Source organism: Euleptes europaea, chromosome 4, assembly GCF_029931775.1.
Source record: "Euleptes europaea isolate rEulEur1 chromosome 4, rEulEur1.hap1, whole genome shotgun sequence".
Classification (NCBI taxonomy): domain Eukaryota; kingdom Metazoa; phylum Chordata; class Lepidosauria; order Squamata; family Sphaerodactylidae; genus Euleptes; species Euleptes europaea.
Window position 1 is genome coordinate 7,470,634 of NC_079315.1, and position 17,896 is coordinate 7,488,529.

A 17,896-nucleotide genomic window follows, 5' to 3' on the forward strand; every position below is an offset into this window, starting at 1 on the left:
GGTGTGGGGGTGTAGTTGTGAATTTCCTGCATTGTGCAGAGGGTTGGACTTGATGACCCTGGTGGTCCCTTCCAACTCTATGATTCTGGGGTTGCCAGCACTGCCTTGGCAAGGAGATTTTGAGGGCAGTGCTTGGGGAGAGTGGGGTTTGGGGAGGGTGTGATGTCACTTTATGGTAAAGACCATAGAGATTCCTAGATCATCAACTATAGAACCCATTTTCCATCCATTTATTCCTCCTACTTCTCATAAGAACATAACAAAAACTATGCTGAATCAGACCAAGGTCCATCAAGACGAGCAGTCTGTTCACACAGAGGCCAACCAGGGGCCTCTAGGAAGCCCACAAACAAGACGACTGCAGCAGCACCATCCTGCCTGTGCTCCACAGCACCTCATATAATGGGCATGCTCCTCTGATCCTGGAGAGAATAGGTATCATGACTATGATCCATTTTGTCTAATAGCCACGAATACCCCTCTCCTCCATGAACATGTCCACTTCCCTCTTAAAGCCTTCCAAGTTGGCAGCCATCACCACATCCTGGGGCAGGGAGTTTCACAAATTAACTCTGCATTGTGTGAAGAAATACTTCCTTTTATCTGTTTTGAATCTGTCACCCTCCAGCTCCAGCAGATGACCCCATGTTCTGGTATTATGAGAAAGGGAGACAAGCTTCTCCCTGTCCACTCTCTCCAAACCATGCATAATTTTATAGACCTCTATCACATCTCCCCTTAACCACCTTCTTTGCAAGCTAAACAGCCCAATTTCTGAAGCGCAGGGAATTGGCGTCAAAGGGCTCCACACGGAGCAAACTTCAGGAAGCCCTCTGGTAGAAGCATCTCTGGCTACCGCCGCTTTGCAAACATGCCGCGTGAAACCAAGGGTCTAATAGGCTGGCAAAAACTTCAGATGTCAGCAGATGTTTGTTCTCTGTATAGTAATAATTTTCGTCACTAGGCGAGATGTGGAGCAGTAAGAGGGCCAATCGATATTTCTTCTCAGAATGTGCACCTATTGCTGTCAACAAACTATGCTTTTTATAGCCCCCCCCTTACCTGTTTCAGTCAGGACTAGAAAACTATTTGTGTCTGATGATATACTTGCTATGCTGTCTTCGTACTGAGTCAGACCTGTATTATCTCCGCTGATTGTTAGGGGCTCTGACTGGAGTTTTCCTACCTGCTACCCGGGATCCTTTTTTGCCCGGAACTGAATCTGAACAGCACAAAGGAGTCCTCTTCTGGGGTGCACAAAAGTTCCCCTGGGAGTAGGGCTGCCAACCTCCAGGTACTAGCTGGAGATCTCCTGCTATTACAACTGATCTCCAGCCGACAGAGATCAGTTCCCCTGGACAAAATGGCAATTGGACTCTATGGCATTGGAGTCCCTCCCCTCCCCAAACCCCGCCCTCCTCAGTAGGGTTGCCAGGTCCCACTTTGCAACCAGTGGGAGGTTTTAGGGGCGGAGCCTGAGGAGGGCGGTGTTTGGGGAGGGGAGGGACTTCAATGCCATAGAGTCCAATTGCCAAAGTGGCCATTTTCTCAAGGTGAACTGATCTCTAGCGGCTGGAGATCAGTTGTAATAGCAGGAGATCTCCAGCTAGTACCTGGAGGTTGGCAACCCTACTCCTCAGGTTCCACCCCAAAAACCTCCCGCCGGTGGTGAAGAGGGACCTGGCAACCCTTCCTGGGAGTGACTGGTAGCTCTCCGAGCTGCTGAAAAAAATTAGCCACTTCCAGAAACATAAAATCTGCCCTCTGTCCTAAACTCTGGGCCTTCCCCTATACATTGCAGTAAGCATTGTGCATTTGTGTGTGTGTGTGTGTGTGTGTGTGTGCTATTACGGTTTCTCAGCTCTTTCGAGCAGGTGACTCTCTCTGGAGTTAAAAATCAATAATTCATTTTACATGATCCCAGATGCAGCTGAAGATTCCCTAACAGCCTTACATTTTATGAACAAGTGAAAACTGACTGGGGAGAAAACGCCTACTGGATCTCTTCTGAGTCTCCAGGGTCTCAGGCAAAGGTTATGCCTGGCACTGCATATCCTTTAACTGCTAGGGTTGCCAACCTCCAGGTAGTGGCTGGAGATCTTCCCGCTATTACAACTGATCCCCCGCCGATAGAGATCAGTTCACCTGGAGAAAATGGGTGCTTTGGCAATTGGACTCTATGGCATTGAAGCCCCTCCCTTCCCCAAACCCCACCATCCTGAGGCTCCACCCAAAAAAACCTCCCACCGGTAGCGAAGTGGGACCTGGCAACCCTATATGTTGACGACACCCCTCACTTACGCTGTTCCACTGAGCTACAGTTACAGAGATGCTCTTTCTAGAGCTCCCCTATTCCTTTTTTAATTTTTAAAAATGATTTTTCAAACAAAACAAACATACACATACAGATTGTTAAGTTGTTTTTGGAAATTACTTTGATTACCATCCATTTATCACTTCCTTTGACTTACCGCTTTCCAGTTTCTAATTATTTTTACATATTGCTTGGATTCTTACATTGTATTCTTTTTTTTCTAATTAACAATTGTGTAATTGAAATTATTCTTCATTTTTCATAAAATTCAGGGATTGATGTGCTGCGCATGAATGATGTTAATTTAGCCATGGATGCATATTTTGCTACTTCGTTTGGCCGTTGAGTTACAGCGTGGAGTAATGGTTAAGAGCGGTGGTTGGGAGCGGTGGACTCTGGTCTGGCGAACCGGGTTTGATTCCCCACTCCTCCACATGAGTGGTGGAGGCCAATCTGGTGAACTGGATTTGTTTCCCCACTCTTCCACGCGAAGCCAGCTGGGTGACCTTGGCTAGTCACTCTCTCTCAGCCCCACCTACCTCCCAGGGTGTCTGTTGTGGGGAGGGGAAGGGAAGTTGATTGTAAGCCGGTTTGATTCTGCCTTAATTGGTAGAGAAAGTGGGCATATAAAAACCAACTTTTCTTCTTCTTCTTCTACATCTGGTTAGTCCTCTGCTTTCCACTTTCTTATGTACACCACTCTTACCGCTATCACCATATACTTAAATAGTTCATTAAATATTATTTGGCAAAATATTTAACAACATATTTTTTGGATCTAATACAAACTTAACTTGCTAAACTTTTTTTTGCATTTTATCATGTATCATTCTCTAATATTTTCTTACTTTTTACAAGTCCACCACATATGATAAAATGTCGCATTTGTATCTTGCCATTTCTAACATTTCCCGTCGGAACCTTTACTAGCCTTTACTATATCTTTAGGCGTTATATATAGGGTTGCCAGCTCCGGGTTGGGAAATACCTGGAGATTTTGGTGGCGAAGTAGGGTTGCCGGGTCCCTCTTCACCTCCGGTGGGATTTTTGGGGGGCAAAGCCTGAGGAGGGTGGGGTTTGGGGAGGGGAGGGACTTCAATGCCATAGAGTCCAATTGCCAAAACGGCCATTTTCTCCAGCTGAACTGAACTCTATTGGCTGGAGATCAGTTGCAATAGCAGGAGATCTCCAGCTACTACCTGGAGGTTGGTAACCCTATCAACCGACCCGGTCTGGGAGTTCCGTGCTAGGAATTTAACTCTCAGACATGTATGTGTGTGTAGCCCTTGGTAGGGTTCGCCATCAGGGCAACTGGCGGCTTGCTATGGCATTTCAGGTCTGGAAAGCAGTAGCCAGCGTGGTGAAGGGGTTAAGAGTGGCAGGCTCTAATCTGGAGAACCGGGATTGATTCCCCACTCCTCCGCATGAGTGGTGGACTCTAATCTGGTGAACCAGGTTTTGTTTCCCCACTCCTCCACATGAAGCCTGCTGGGTGACCTTGGGCTACCCACTGTTCTCTCAGAACACTCTCACCCCCACCTACCTCACAAGGTGTCTGCTGTGGGGAGAGGAAGGCAAGGCGATTGTAAGCCGCTTTGAGACTCCTTAAAGGTAGAGAAAAGCGGGGTATAAAAACCAACTCTTCTTCTTCTTCAACCCCCATGTCTGCTGTCTGGAAAAATAATCTTGTAAAAATATACAATGTGTAGGTTTCTTCCTTATAGGGCCCCGTGGCACAGAGTGGTAAGCTGCAGTACTGCAGTCCAAGCTCTGCTCACGACCTGAGTTCGATCCCAACGGAAGTCGGTTTCAGGGAGCTGGCTCAAGGTTGACTCAGCCTCCCATCCTTCCAAGGTGGGTGAAAGGAGGACCCAGCTCGCTGGGGGTAAAGGGAAGATGACTGGGGAAGGCAATGGCCAACCACCCCGTAAAAAACAAAGTCTGTCTAGGAAACGTAGGGATGTGACGTCACCCCATGGGTGACCCGGTGCTTGCACAGGGGACCTTTACCTTTACCTTTACCTAGGTTTCTTCCTTAGCCACTGTGTTCTGTATTTTGATGTCCACGTTGTTTTAGCCAGAGCGGCGCTCTTCAGCTAAGGAAGAACAGACGGCATCTGTGACATTCATTTGGGCTTTGTACGAAGACGAGGTGAACCGTCTTTTAAAGGCTCGTTTCTCCGTAACCTTTTCCCCCCATCGCTGTGAACGTGTGTCATTCTCAAATGCAGGACAATGAGAAGGTGAAGACTCCTTAATTTCAATTGCATTTGCGGAGAGCGTGAACGATGCCCTCTGACCTTATTACAATTGGGGCTGGTGCCGAGGAGAACGGTAATTGTCGTGCCGGGAGCGCGCATCTGGGCCCTGTCTAAATGGCAGGATTTGCATTTAAATGGAAATTTCCCCACGAAAACATGTAAATACTTGATAGGTGTAATATTTGATTTACAGTTTAACCAGACAATCCGAAACGGCTTCCAGTAATTATGACGCCGTGTTTGTTTTGTCCACAGATGCTTATGAAAAATTAACCATCGGTTTTGACAATTTTTGCATTTCAGAAATCATGAACGCGGTTTGCTGTTTCTGGTAAGATAATTTTTTTATTAGCATTCCAAAGAAACTTGTATGTACATGATTGTAATCGCGACTGAGATTGGGTAGGATCCAACAGGCTTTTCCACAGGTGAAAAAGGGAGACGGGGGCCTCGTCTTGGACCACCCACGCAGGTCCCATTTTGAAAAAGCCGGATGGATCTTCAGCTAGCTTGGGCTAGACACAGTTCTCTCTGGACTCTCTCAGCCCCACCTACCTCACAAGGTGCCTGTTGTGGGGAGAGGAAGGGAAGGCAAACTCTCTTCTGGAGTAAACCTAATTATAATGGACAGCTAGTTGTGTCCCCAACAATGCCTCTAATACTGAAAAGGGCTGGGTTGTTGTATTTTTACCCCTAGTTCCTAGCATATCGTCGTCTACGCATGGGAGTTTTCCCTGAGGTTCGTTGCTCGCTGGACCCACACTTTCCTGTTGGGAGCCTATGCACCAGCAGTCTCCAAGCTCAAATCAGGAAGTATTTGAATCCCCGCCCCTTGAAATGTTGCTTTGTAACCGCAAAGTTCCCTCCCCCCCAAAAAACCCAATTGCCACATAAAAAAGCATTTTAAGGACATAAAACAAAAAAACAGAACAATCTGAAAAGAAGCAGGGGGAGAAATCCAAGCCTGGGTTTTAAAAAGCCTTTCTTCTGCTCAGAAAGGAAGCAGGAAACATTTGATAAGGGGTGTGTGTGTGACGGCAGCTGCAGCGTCCTGTCACTTAAAGGGGAAAAAATGGTGTCCCATAAGGTAGCTCTAGGAATTGCCAGAAACTCTGTAGTAAAAACCATAGAGTTGCCAGGAATTCCTAGAGCTACCTATGTCACTTCTGTTCTTTAACCAGAATTGATGCGATGCCACAGCCAGCATTGTGTTGGAGGGTTTTTTCCCCTCCCACCACTGCTCAGACCAGAAGTGGGAAATGGTAGTGGGAGAGGCCCCACCCTGACAGGGGTCCTGGCTACCCTGTTTGGAGGACATGAAGGGAGAGGAAGGGAAGGCGAATGTAAGCCAGTTTAAGTCTTCTTAAAGGTAGATAAAATTGGGGTATAAAAACCAACTCTTCTTCTTTTCTTGCTGCTCTATGGGTAGGGTTGCCAGCCTCTGGGTGATAGCTGGAGATCTTCTGGGATTACAGCTGATCTCCATGCAGTGTTGCCAGCCTCCAGTTGGTGGCTGGAGATCCCCTGGAATTACAACTGATCTCCAGGTAGATCAGATCACCTGGAGAAAACGACCACTTTGGAAGGTGGACTCTATGGCATTATACCCCACTGAGGTTCCTCCTCTCACCAAACTCCTCAGGCTCCACCCTCAAAATTTCCAGGTATTTCTCAACCGGGAGCTGGCAACCCTATCTATTGGATTAATACATGGCACCCTTCGTAGGGGGCAAATCTGATCGCTCTCTAATTGAGACCACTTTGGATCCGTTGGTATTGTCTCCTTGCTGTGGGAAGGAAAGTCATGTTGGTTCCATTTCATATATTTGAGTTTATGGAGACTGGAGATCTTGAGGTCCCATGGACTGTGCTTCTATATGAGATTCTATCAGAGATAGCTGACAACAAACAGCCTTGTACTGTTGAACACATGAAAGGCCAAAAGTGTGTGGATCTGGATTTATATCTTTTTACTGTATATGCATATTTAAAAGGACCTCCTGACTTCAGTCTGACCTAAGCTATTAGTTTTCAGCCTGGTTTGCAGGTTTATAATCTGTTGCAATCAACGTTTACTTAAATTGGAGTTTGCACCTAGTAGAAAATATCTCACTGTCTACTGGAGACGGATTATTCTAGCGGTTCTTGCAAAATAACTACTATCCTACCTAGGGGTAATGAAATTATTGACTGAGAAACGGAGATAGTTCTCAGGAAACTGCTGGACTTAGACTTTGCTACTGGTAAGGAAAATGGTTATATCAGCATTTGAACAGTGGTATAATTTCCAAGTGATTTGGCTGCCAGGGGGAGAGGAACATTTTTTGTTTTGTTTTGTTTAGGAACATTTGCTATTGGGATTGTGCACTCATTTCCAAACTAATGAGAAAATGAATTAGAATGTAAGGTGATAAAAACAAAGGGAAAAGAACAGGAGTGATTAGGAAATATGAAACTGGCCCCACCGCTCTGCACTCTTCACAGTCCACTGATCTTGCAACAGAAGAAGAGGAGAAGAAGGTCCCAGGTTCAATCCCCGGCATCTCCAGTTAAAGGGACTAGGCAAGTAGGTGATGTGAAAGACCCCTGCCTGAGACCCTGGAGAGCCATGGAGTGGGGCCGTGGCTCAGTAGTAGAGCATCTGCTTGGCATGCAGAAGGTCCCAGGTTCAATCCCCGGCAGCATGTCCACTTAAAGGGACTAGTCGAGTAGGTGATATGAAAGACCCCTGCCTATGAGACCCTGGAGAGCCGCTGCCGGTCTGAGTAGACAATACTGACTTTGATGGACCCAGGGCCTGATTCAGCATAAGGCAGCTTCATGTGTTCAAGAAGAAGAGTTGGTTTTTATATGCCGACTTTCTTTACCAGTTAAGGGAGACTGTACCACTTAAGGCAGAATCAAACTGGCTTACAATCACCTTCCCTCCCCCTACCCACAACTGGCTTACAATCACCTTCCCTCCCCCTACCCACAACAGACACCCGGCGAGGTAGGTGGGGCTGAGAGAGCTGTGACTAGACCAAGGTCACCCAGCTGGCTTCATGTGGAGGAGTGGGGGAACAAATCCAGTTCACCAGATTAGCGTCTGCTGCTCATGTGGAGGAGTGGGGAATTGAACCCGGTTCTCCAGATCAGAGCCCACCACTCCAAACCACTGCTGTTAACAACGCTGATTTCTATGCTGATTTTTGCTACCTTTTAAGGAGAATCAAACCGGCTTATAATTGCCTTCCTTTCCTCTTCCCGCTAGAGACATCTTGTGAGGTAGTAGGGGCTGAGAGGTGTCATCTGATCTCCCCTCCACATGTTCCTTTCCACACAGGGCTCTCCAACCTTGTCAATTAGATTGGGAAGGAGGCCTCCTCCCGATTCTTTGGGCGAAAACGCATGGTCGCTTTGGCCTCCTTTATTCCCTGTTTCAGCCAGGATTCAGCCAGGATCGAATGCATGTGTTTTGCCGAATGTGCGTTCGATCCTGGCTGAATCCTGGCTGAAACAGGGAATAAAGGAGACCAAAGCGACCGTGCGTTTTCACCCTTGCTCTCCTGTCCTGCTTTGTCTCATGCACGCAGACTGATCTCTGACTCAATATTTGGAATTTTTCCAATCTCTGTTGTTTTTGTCTTTAAAGGAAGATCTGGATCTTACTTACGGGTCTCCTGCCATAGGACTTGAAAATGTGTTTTTACACCAAGCTCTGTTTCCCCCCCTTCCTGCATTAGCGCACAACCTCTGAGAACATTCATTTAAAAAAGAAAAGAAAAGAAACAACCACCACCCAGTAATTCACCTTCAAAAATCCGAGGAGGAACAGAGGTTGAACAAAGGAGCCCAGGGAAAACTCTCCTGAGCCTTCTGCAGATAATAGAGGTTAAGTGGGGGCGCAATATTTTTAGAGGAACCATTGCCCGGGGTCAGGAACCAACAGGAGTCACGCGAAACAATCTGTACCAGCCGCCGCGCACAGCTGCTAACACCACTACAAGAGAGGGGAAGCATGCTTTCGCGTGGCCTGTCGCCTCCACGCTGGAAAACACGGCTTCCCGCGCCCAAAGCAGAGCGGAGGGCACGCAACGTGGCCGCAATCCAACAGAGAGCGAAGAGGGCTTAGAGCCGTCATAGCTGGCATGTTGATACATGTCTCTACTGTGTGATACTTCTGCAAGTAGAGTGATTTGTCTTTTGCGTTCCCTCAGACTTCTATTTATTTTCTTACTTATATACCACCTTTCCCCTATGGCTAAAGGTGGCTTACTAGGGTTGCCAGCCTCCAAGTACTAGCTGGAGATCTCCTGCTATTACAATTGATCTCCAGCCGATAGAGATCAGTTCACCTGGATAAAATGGCCGCTTTGGCCATTGGACTCTATGGCATTGAAGTCCGTCTCCTCCCCAAACCCTGCCCTCCTCAGACTCTGCCCCCCAAATCTCCAGGTATTTCCCAAGCCAGAACTGGCAACCCTATGGCTGTGTTTGGGCTTAGAAGCAGTATAGAGACTCCATGTTATCAGGCCGAAAGGGAAGAAACTCAGACGTGGTCAAGGCTGTGACATAATTTCAGTAGTGGTTTGGAGCGGTGGAGTCTGATCTGGAGAACCGGGTTTGATTCCCCACTCCTCCACATGAGAGGTGGACTTTAATCTGGTGAACTGGAATTGTTTCCCCACTCCTACACACAAAGCCATCTGGGTGACCTTGGGGTAGTCACAGCTCTCTTAGAGCTCTCTCAGCCCCACCTACCTCACAGGGTGTCTGTTGTGGGGAGGGGAGGGGAAGGTGATTGTAAGCCAGTTTGAGTCTCCCTTGAGTGGTAGAGAAAGTCGGCATATAAAAAACTCCTCCTCCTCCTCCTCCTCCTCCTCCTCTTCTTCTTCTTCTTCTTGACATAATGCCGAAGAAGATCCGGTACACTCCCCCCAGTTTCTTCTCTCATTTCACTTGTCAGTATCCAGGCTTCTTTATGGGCTCCCTGACTCCTAGAATCTCCAAGTACCGTTTTGTCTATACAATAAATACATTATACTGGTTAGGAATCAGGGGCTGGGTTGTGGAATGGTACAGTATAGGAGAGAAGAAGAAGAAGAAACAACAACAACAACAACTGCTTTATACTGAATCAGACCTTTGGTCCATCAAAGTCAGTATTGTCTACTCAGACTGGCAGCGGCTCTCCAGGGTCTCAGGCAGGGGTCTGTTCACATCACCTGCTTGCCTGGTCCCTTTAACTCAGGGGTGGGGAACCTTTTTCCTGCCAAGGGCCATTTGCACATTTATGACATCATTCAGGGGCCATACCAGGTGTAGATCTCCTGGGGGGGGGAAGAGGCGAGGGCTGCCAGGTCTCCAGCCACCACCTGGAGGTTGGCAACCCCAGGGGAGGCCACACAGAGAAGGCCTGTGGGGTGCCCCCACTCCCCCCTCCCAGGCGGAAGGGCAGCCAGCAGTGGGCCCGAGCAAACGAGGTGCCAGGGAGGCGCAGCCCACAGTTGGTCGGTAAGGGAGGAAGGAAAACAGAAAGAGGAAAAGGGAGGGAGAGAGAAAGGGAGAAAGAAATGGAGAGAGAGGGAGAAAGAAAGAAAAGGACGGAGGGAGACAAAGAAAAGGACGGAGGGAGACAAAGACAGAGACAGAAAAAGAGGGAGAAAGAGGGAGAGAAAGGAGAAAGAGTGACAGAAAAAGAGGAAGAAAAGAGAGAAAAGCCTTCCCCCCCCACACCCCCCCCCCGCTCATGCTGGCCCCACGCGACCGGGCCCTAGCCTCCCCTGCCCACACACACCCAGCGGCGCACAGAGCCCTGCGCGACCGGGCCCCAGTCTCCATGCCCTCTCCTCCCCAGAGTCCACAAAAGGCCCCCCCGAAGCCCAATCGGCTCCTGCATGCATGCTCTGCCGCCGGGAGCCACCAGCCTCTTTCCCCCTCCCTCTCGCTGCTCAACAGCCGACAGTCGGCGAGAGGAGGTCCAAAGGGCGCCGCAGCGCCGCTGTAAGCCGTGGTGCCAGGAACACCCTCTGGGAGGGCCGGCCTGGGCCCCGCCTCTGCAGCAGGGTCCCAGAGCTCCCGAGGGCCACAAAAAATGTCCTCGGGGGCCGCATATGGCCCCCGGGCCTGAGGTTCCCCACCCCTGCTGTAACTGGAGATGAACCTGCGACCTCCTGCATGCCAAGCTTGTAGTGTTGCTCTTCCCTATTAAACCTGCATGTGTTATTTGAAATGGAAAGTATAATTTCATTTGCTAAAGCATATCCTAGCTCGTCACTTGACGGGACCATAAATATTCTTTCTGAATGGTAGCGTTGTTAACACTGACAAACTGAATGCCAACATATGTTGGCGGGGAAAGAGGATGCTTATGGCCCCTGAAAATGGCAAAGAAGAACGGATCTTCCATTCAGTCATCTGTTGCCACGGCAGCACGGGTTCCCTTTTCAAAAGAGCAGTGGAGAGTCCCTAAAGCTGCCATCCGAAGGATGCTTTCCTGGGAGTAAACAGCATTGAATAAAATAGAACTTACTTTTAAGTAGACCTGCTTAGGATTTAGGGTTGCCAACCTCCAGGTACTAGCTGGAGATCTCCTGCTATTACAACTGATCTCCAGCCGATAGAGATCAGTTCACCTGGAGAAAATGGCCCCTTTGGCAATTGGACTCTATGGCATTGAAGTCCCTCCCCTCCCCAAACCCTGCCCTCCTCAGGCTCCGCCCCAAAAACCTCCCACTGGTGGCGAAGAGGGCAACCCTATCAGGATTGTCTGTCTGTATGTTACTGGCTTCCAGATTTCTTAAGTGATACTAGACCTCACCTCTGTTTAGGATTGCCAACTCTGGGAAATATCTGGAGATTTGGGGGCGGACCCTGGGGAGGGGAGGGAACTCAGTGGGGCATAATGCCATAGAGTCCACCCTCCAAAACCATGATTTTCTCCTTGGGAACTGATCTCTGTCCCTGGACATCAGGAGAGCCAGAGTGGTTAAGAGCGGTGGTTTGGAGTGGTGGACTCTGGTCTGGAGGACCGGGTTTGATTCCCCCACTCCCTCACATGAGCGGCGGAGGCTAATCTGGATTTGTTTCCCCACTCCTCCACACGGAGCCATCTGGGTGACCTTGGGCAAGTCACGCTCTCTCAGCCCCACCTACCTCACAGGGTGACTGTTGTGGGGAGGGGAAGGGAAGGTGATTGTAAGCCAGTTTGAGTCTCCCTTAAGTGGTAGAGAAAGTCGGCATATAAAAAACAATGGTCACATTGGTATAAAACTGTTTCCCCTCATTTATGGTCCTGTGACCAGATTCTCTTATATAAATAATTGCTATGCTGGATACTGGTTTTGTATAATATATAAGTATTAAGGTAGTATTGCCTATCTGTGTTGGATTTTTGTTGAGGCTTTGGTTATTAACACCGAGGTGTCAGACGTTTGCTAACCTCCAGGTGATGGCTGGAGATCTCCTGCTATTACCACTGATCTCCAACTGATAGAGATCAGTTCACCTGGAGAAAATGGCTGCTTTGGCCATTGGACTCTACGGCATTGAAGTCCCTCCCCTCCCCAAACCCCACCCTCCTCAGGCTCTGCCCCAAAAACCTCCCGCCAGTGGCAAGGAGGGGCCTGGCCACCCTGTAAACAACTTACTGTAAAAATCCCCCCCCCCCCACAACATCCAGCCGGTACCTTTCCGTCCGCAATGTAAACCCATTATTGTGAGTCCTACCCTTTTCATGCTGTCTTTTTCGTACTGTGTTGTTCTCACTCTTAAGGAGTGAAGCAAAATTACGAAGTGCCATGTGTATCGGGCCAGAAGCATTTTTCGTTGCGGCATTTGTAACGTTAACACTCCAAAGTGTTACTAGTGTGTGTTTGATTGTTTTAATTGATGCAGATGGCTCCCTGGAGTGATGTGTGTGGAGTGTGAATTTTGAAGTGTGCTTTGATATAGTAAATTTAGCAAGCTGATTTTGGGCACGGTTCAGCAAAGGGAGGGAAATCTTAATTCCAACTGATTTTACTGAGAAAGATTGAAGCACGTGTTTAAAGTTTCATGTCGCTGATGAAATCAATAGATGCATGATGAATGTTGTCTGGATCAGGTTCTTTGTTTTGAAATGATACAGAGGTCCACAAATGCATGTCTCATAGACTAGAATCATAGAATCATAGAGATGGAAGGGACCACCAGGGCTATCTAGTCCAACCCCCTGCACAATGCAGGAAATTCCAAACTACCTCCCCCCCACACCCCCAGTGACCCCTACTCCATGCCCAGAAGATGGCCAAAGTATTTTAAAAAGTACTATATAGTACAAACTAAACATACAATACTTGACACTATCACATACACAACCTAACACCTTGCAATACAATATGTCAATACATATTTTGCCATGGTGCACTTAATACATATGATTTTATTGTAAGTTCTATATGTAATATAGCCCTGACCTGGATGGCCCAGGCTAGCCTGATCTCGTCAGATCTCAGAAGCTGAGCAGGGTCAGCCCTGGGTAGTATTTGGATGGGAGACCACCAAGGAATACCAGGGTTGCTGTGCAGAGGAAGGCACTGGCAAACCATCTTATTTTTTCACACAACACATTATTAAATTGTGGAACTCCCTGCCCCAGGATGTGGTGATGGCTGCCAGCTTGGAGGGCTTTAAGAGGGGAGTGGACATACATATTCATGGAGGAGAGGGGTATTCATGGTTGTTAGTTAGAATGGATACTGGTCATGCTGCATACCTATTCTCTCTAGTATCAGAGGAGCATGCCTATTATATGGGTGCGTTGGAGCACAGGCAGGATGGTGCTGCTGCAGTCGTCTTGTTCATGGGCTTCCTGAAGGCATCTGGTTGGCCACTGTGTGAACAGACTGCTGGACTTGATGGGCCTTGGTCTGATCCAGCAGGGCCTTACTTATGTTCTTATGTTCACCTGTGTTAGTCTCTTGCCATGAAAACCTCAAAAAGGGGTCGACATAAGTCGGCTGTGACGTGATGGCACTTTACACACACACATATATATAATATAAACGTCTAAAATACTAACTGCCTTTTTATCATAACAATCTATCTAAGCCTTTTCGTCACCGATATAATACATATAAGATTTAAACCTTATAACTGACTTTTGCAGTACAAAATCTTAAAACTAACAAGTTTTCTTACTGTTTATGCAAACCTTACATGGCATGTAAATAGTACAGTTCCTGTTTTTTTTGTTTTTTTTTAAAGTCTTTGCTGGATCTTTTATTTACGAGATTTGTCAACTTTGCCATCACTGCATATTCTACTAAGTTATCTCTCCAATCTTCAGTGTCTGGGCATTCTTCTAACCTCCACTTTGATGCAATAACAACTCTGGCTGCTGGGTTTCCCAGTATTTGAGCAAGGTACAAGAGGGAACCAAACAAAACTGTGAGGAGGGAGAGCTGTAGAAGAATGCAGCAAATCAGAATAACATCACAGCCACACCTGTAAGGGTCAGACGATCCTGGAGAGGAATGTTGCATTTCCCCCAGAGTCCATTAGACACATTCATGGAGGGGAGGCATCAGCCTGTGATTAGTTATCCTAGCGAATGGAGCATCCATTTAGCTGACTCAGCAGGGCCAGCCCTGGGTTCTTTTCTTCTTATTTGTAAAGAATCCTGTTGGTTATGCTTGAATTTGTAGCGCTGTGCTTCCTATCTAAGCGCATCGCCGGTTCTTGTCTCCCCTGTACGCTAGCAAAGACCCACAGGAGTACCACAACTACTCAGTTGCATAGCCAAGAAAGATTTGTGCTTGTGTTTTTCAGCTCCCAGGCACAGTGAAGGGAATTTTGAAAAGAGTTTGTGACAGGGCCCTGAACTCTCCTGCTTACAGGGGGGGAAAAATCCCTCTGGGTGTGAACACACATGACGCTGCCTTCTACTGAATCAGACCCTGGGTCCATCGAAGTCAGTATTGTCTACTCAGACTGGCAGAGGCTCTCCAGGATCTCAGGCAGGGGTCCTTAACATCACCTACTTGCCCAGTCCCTTTAACTGGAGATGCCAGGGATTGAACCTGGGACCTTCTGCATGCCAAGCAGATGCTCTGCCACTGAGCCACGGCCCCTCCCCAAACTATATCTATCTGTACAAAAGTTTAATCTAGGGTTGCCAGCCTCCAGGTGTGCCCTGGAGGTCTCTGGTAAGTGATCTCCAGAGATCAGTTCCCCTGGAGAAAATGGCTGCTTTGGAGAGTGGATTCTATTATACCCCAACTGCGGCACTTCCTTCTGCCATGCTGGTAGGGAGATTCAAAAAGATCCCTTACTCAGAAAGATTATGTTTATGCTCGATGGGGAAGGTGGAAACTACAGAGCACATGCTTCTGAGATGTCCATATTACAAGGAGGCCAGATTAAAATACCTCCAGCCAGCGTTCGTTGGGCTTCTTGATGAATCCGATGCGGCTAAACTGGAATATCTGTTGTCTGATAGAAACCACTAGGTATCCAGACAAGTAGCCAAATTCTGTCTAGGGTAGGGTTGCCACCGGTGGGAGGTTTTTGGGGTGGAGCCTGAGAAGGGCGGGGTTTAGGGAGGGGAGGGACTTCAATGCCAAAGAGTCCAATGCCATTTTCTCCAGGTGAACTGATCTCAATCGGCTGGAGATCAGTGGTAATAGCAGGAGATCTCCAGCTAGTACCTGGAGGTTGGCAACCCAAGTCTCAGGATGTGTAAGACATGGGGAAACGATATTAAAGCTGATGCAGAGTTTTAAACCCATTTGACTAGCTCAAATGTTCATGCAGCTATTTTTGTTGTTGTATTGAACTATTGTTGTTTTAATGATGTTTTAACTTTGTAATACTGGTCAAGGACTGCAATAAATTATAAAATAATAACTGAGGTCCCTCCCCTCCCTAAATTCTGCCCTCCCCAGGCTCCACCCCCAAATCTCCAGGAATTTCCCAACCCTGTGTTGGCAACTCTAGTTTAATCTTATGCATGTTTACTACGAAATAAGGCTGGATAACTTCAGTGGAGCTTATGGACGGCTAAAACGGTTTACAGGGCTGAGTTTAATAGTATTTCCTGCACTGTTTACGGTGGCGAGGAGGAATGGTTTCTCTAAGTATCTCACTCACAGAGATACATCACCTTTCCTTAATACAGGCGGCCAAAAAGACAAGATGACATTTATTCCATTAGCTTCAAAGGATTTGCAGGCAATCCCGGCAAACGCCAGCCTTTGCCGAGAATGACTTAACAGCGCCTCGCTGGATGCTGTTTTTCATCCTCCGAGAACAGAAATGGGAAACTCGGTTTTCCATTACGCGATTGTTTTTTAACATGTCCTGGGAGCGAAAAATGCAGTTGCGTGGGTCCCACACCCAAATAGCGTACAGTCTTTGGAAGATGCTTTATTGGAAACGTTCTTCATCGGCACCGCATTCTTTACAGCACTCGAAGGAAGAGCTATATATTGCTCCGACGTTTGAATTAAGCGTCCTCCCTAATTCAATCTGGCACCTTGATTTGATCCTCCAGGGAGAGGGGTGGAGAACCTGGATGGAAGGGAATTGTGCAGCCTCATGCATGAATTGCTTAATAGCGTCGCAGAACTACGATAACTTCTTACACCCTATGTATAATAGGAATACTGTTCTTACGGGGTTCCGTTTTGTGTACTGAGTTTTCAGTTTCTAGGCAGAGACCTCTTTCCCCCCTCCCTTCCAGTTTAGTTTTATTATTATTTATATGTTTCTTATTCCTGTTTTCTATCCTATCACTTCCCTATTGAAGAAGAAGAAGAAGATTACGCTGTCACGGTCCCATTACAGAGAGGGGTTTGGACAAGTGTGGAAAAGCTTTTTCAGTTTTATCCAGAGGCCTTGGGAAAAAAACCACACGTTTTACTTAGACGATTTTTTAAAAGTAAGCCTGTTTATTTTGTGGAGATTTTCAGAGCCTTTAATAGGCTGCTCTAGAGTTTTTATGGATGTTTTAATATTACTTATGTATCACTAGCTGGAAATGACTGCATTTATCATTCCCGCAAGTTTTAGTATAACTATTTATTTATAGGGTTTTTTAAAAAAATCTTTCCCCCACAAATATTATTACAATAATGTATCACATATATAATGCTTAGACATGTATGATTTGTCAACGCAACCTCAAACATCTGCATTAAACTAACAATTCCTCCACAATCAGAAACTAGTTAAAAATATTAGTTTGTATCCTACCTCTCTGCTAGGGTTGCCAACCTCCAGGTGGTGGCTGGAGATCTCCCGCTATCATAACTGATCTCCAAGCAACAGGGATCAGTTCCCCTGAAGAAAATGGCCACTTTCACATCACCTACTTGCCTAGTCCCTTTAACTGGAGATACTGAGGATTGAACCTGGGACCTTCAGCATGCCAAGCAAATGCTCTACCACTGAGCCATAGCCCCTCTCCATGACTCTCTAGGGTCTCAGGCAGAGGTCTTTCACATCACCTACTTGCCTACTCCCTTTAACTGCAGATGCTGGGGATTGAACCTGGGACCTTCTGCATGCCAAGCAGAGGCTCTGCCACTGAGCCACAGCCCCTCCCTAAACCCCACCCTCCCCAAGCTACAGCCCCAAATCTTCTGGAATTTTCCAACCTGGAGTTTGCAACGTAATCCTCTCCAATATCAACCATTATTATGTTTTCTACTCCCCATCACTGCTTTAATCGTTTGGACAATACTACATTAATTTCTCATTAATGCATTTTTTTTTTGCTTTCATTCTCCAGTTTTCAGGTTGTGAATAATGCCAATGATTTCCCACAAGAGTTGTGGTCATGGATTATTTGATTTCCTTTTTAAGAATCAAGTATCACCACCACTGCTGTGATGTTTCATGTCCTCAGTCTCATGATCAATTTCTTTCCAGTTTTAGCATTTTTTGCCTTAAAGAATTTTCAGTGCATTCCTGAGATGGCATGCCCGCGGCAGGCTTAGGAGGCAATGTAGCCGCGCTGCCTCCTCCCGGCGCAAAAAATACGTGCAACCCTATGAGGGTTGCACGGGAGGTGACATATCTCGTCAAAAATAAAAAGGGGCGTTCCTGGGCTGAAAGGGCTTTGGAGGCCGCCTAAAGGTGGCCCCGCCCCCATCCCAGTGCCGCAATGCCCCGGGAACGGCTCCCTGGATGCTGGCGCGGCCTTTGCTGGCGTTCGCATGCTGGCAGAAGGCTCCGTCGGTGTTCCCGGTTGGCGCTGCCGCAGCATTAACTGCCCGGACGCTGGCGCGGGGGCTCCGGGTGCTTGTGCAGTAGGGTTGCCAGGTCCCTCTTTGCCACCAGTGGGAGATTTTGGGGG